Source organism: Bison bison, unplaced genomic scaffold (assembly GCF_000754665.1).
Source record: "Bison bison bison isolate TAMUID 2011002044 unplaced genomic scaffold, Bison_UMD1.0 scf7180017863978, whole genome shotgun sequence".
Lineage (NCBI taxonomy): Eukaryota > Metazoa > Chordata > Mammalia > Artiodactyla > Bovidae > Bison > Bison bison.
Window position 1 is genome coordinate 450,048 of NW_011494550.1, and position 3,170 is coordinate 453,217.

General features: G+C 45.5%; 1 pseudogene; it reads left to right on the forward strand.

Annotated features, from left to right (window-relative positions):
- The first annotated feature begins 1,138 nt into the window (after nt 1–1,138).
- The window catches only part of LOC104984323, a 10,379-nt pseudogene continuing 8,347 nt past the window's right edge, over nt 1,139–3,170 (forward strand).

The following is a 3,170-nucleotide window of genomic DNA, read 5'->3' on the forward strand; positions in this document are numbered from 1 at the left end:
GTTTTGGGTCCTATTAAAGAAGTAGACCACTGGAAGGCAGGAGGCAATGACACTTCAACTCCCCCAGATAAACACCAATTTCACCTCACATCAATCTTATGGATTGGAGAGATTAAATCATTAGCTCAAGGTCATTCAGTTGATGGGTGGCCTTGTAAGTGAAGGGTAAGTTCAGTCAGCTTGGCTTCAAATGTCATGCCTCACCTCCCAAGGAAGTGATTTTCAAGGTGTGTCTCAGCTCCACATGCATCAGGTCACCTGGAGAACACCTGTAGGCTTATCAGATGAGACTCTTTGCTGGGTGGTGCCTAACATTTTTAATGCAATATTATTGACAAGGAATTCATTCACTTGTGTAGAAAATAAGATGCTCAGTGAAATATATTGGTCTTCCATATGATGTTCTTTTCCCAGTTTTTTCATCTATACTTTTTACATATCATTTCATAGTGTGTGCATGCATGCTCAGTCGCTTTAGTCATGTCCGATTCTTTCCAACCCCAAGGACTGTAGCCACCAGGCTCCTCTGTCCCTGGGATTTTCCGGGCAAGAATGGGTTGCCATTTCCTCCTCCTGGGCATCTTCCCAACCCAGGGGTTGAACTCAAGTCTCCTGCATTGGTGAGCAGATTCTTTACCCACTGAGCCACCTGGAAGCCCATCATTTCACAGTATATTTATGTAAATAATATATATGCTTCTCTTAAAATTGTATGTAATTTACAAAATTTACAAAAAGTAAAGTTTGCTCTATTTGGTGTACAGTTCTGAGTTTTGAAATGTCTAGAGTCCTATAACCACCATATATATGGTTAAAAATCTTTTCACCCAAAATCCTGCCAAATATGTAGGACAATCTAGGAGCCATGTCCAGTCATGTTGGGGCATATTGTGTCATGTTGGGGTGTGTCTAAGCTCATAGGTGGTATCTGTGGGCTCTGCCTTTGCTTTATTCTGTCTTGCAACCTGGTCTGGTCCTCCCTCCTCCCTTTACCCTTCCTTCTAGCTTCCTGTGCTCTTAACCCCATTCCTGCCATGCTGGGCTTGGAGGGGGAATGCAGATTCCTGGCTGGGAGCCTCCAACCTGCACCAAAATTCCCTCCCCTCCCCTTCTCTCTGGCCCTTGATTGTCTTCATTCATGTCAGCTGCCATCACACCAAAGGACATGCTTTTCTACAACACTCTGAAGCCCTGGCTGGATGAGTAATTGTGAGTGAAGGGGTTTGGGGATGACCCTGTGGACCCAGGAGAAGGTCCTCCTTTGCCCACTCCCTTGGCTGTCTCTGCTAGGGGATGGGCTCCTGCCGAGTGCTGGTGACAAGTGGAGCAGGTACTGTCACATGCTGACACCCGCCTTCCACTTCAACATCCTGAAGCCCTATATGAAGATTTTCACCAAGAGCACAGACATCATGCACGTGAGTCTCTTGAACCCAGGGTTCCAGCTGGAGTCTTGGGGTAACAGGGACTCAACAATGTCTTGTCTGGAATCTGACTCTTGTGGGTGGCTTTAGGGCCATGGCTCTTTCTTTCTGAGCCTTGGTTTCCACAGTTGAAAAATGAGGATTATGTGATCCCTCATTTTTGGGTGGCCAAGATGATATAATGGAGTAATGTTCCTGGCACACAGTAGGTGCTCAGAAGGTGTTAGTTTCTATGTTTCCCTCACAGAAGGCTTGAAATCTTGAGACATGGCTGATGATAATGATGAATATCATGTAGTCATTATTCCAGAGTAACAAATCACTTGGAAACAATAAGTGCTTAGTATTGACAAGTTTGTGAGTCAGTGGGCTGGTTCTTCTGGAGAAGGCAATGGCAACCCACTCCAGTACTCTTGCCTGGAGGATCCCAGGGATGGGGGAACCTGGTGGGCTGCCATCTTATGGGGTCGCACAGAGTCAGACACAACTGAAGTAACTTAGCAGCAGCAGCAGCAGCAGGCTGGTTCTTCTGGACACGGATGGGGCCACTCATGTATCTGTGATCAGCTGGGGTGATCAGGTGGTCCACTGGAGGTCAAATAGGAAGACTTACTGATCTGAGGTCAGTCCTCTCTCATCTTTGTGGCTTGGCTGACTTCAGGTGGATCTTGGATGACCTCAGCTGAAACAACTGGATGTCCTTTCATGTGATTCTCTCCCTTTACAAGGCATCTCAGGCTTGTTCACATGGCAGAAGCAAGGTTCCAATAGACTGAAAGGAAGCTGCAATTCTCCTTGGGGTCTAGATTTGGGATGACCACTTCATCATTTTCACCAGTCTATTGGCCAAAACAGGTCCAGAACCAGCTCAGAATCAAAGGATAGTGAAAGAGGCCCCCACCTCCTAAGAGAAGTTACTGAAAAATTACACTGCAAAGGGTTTAGATATATATGTGGGAATGAAGGACTGGAGGTCAGGCTTTTGGGAAGTGTCTGGGATTTTTTCCATACCTGCAAGCTGACAAGAGAGCTTATTACTGTTTCATGGATTCTTCCAGGAGACGTGAAACTCCTGGGTGAGAGACAAAGAGCAATTTATTACCCTCGGAAGGCAACAACATGAGCTTCTTGTTGGTTTGCATTCTTCTTCCAAGTCACTAAATCTCATGAGGGTGACACAGGTGGGCTTTGATATATGCCTGCTCATGTAGTATGCTGACGTATATGCCTGCTATTGTATTATGGATGGGGGGGGTAGGTTAAGATATTCTGTGACTTTTATAGCAATTAGAAGCAACTGCCCCAATACCTGTCAAGGAGGAGACATTACCTCACTCCTCAAGGTTGTTTGCTAAAAACACAACTCTGAAAAATGGCCCAGGTAATGAAATTAAAAGACGCTTACTCCTTGGAATAAAAGTAATGACCAACCTAGATAGCATATTGAAAAGCAGAGACATTACTTTGCCAACAAAGGTCTGTCTAGTCAAGGCTATGGTTTTTCCAGTGGTCATGTATGGATGTGAGAGTTGGACTGTGAAGAAAGCTGAGCGCCGAAGAATTGATGATTTTGAACTGTGGTGTTGGAGAAGACTCTTGAGAGTCCCTTGGACTGCAAGGAGATCCAACCAGTCCATTCTGAAGAAGATAAGCCCTGGGATTTCTTTGAAAGGACTGATGCTAAAGCTGAAACTCCAGTACTTTGGCCACCTCATGCGAAGAGTTGACCCATTGGAAAAGACTCTG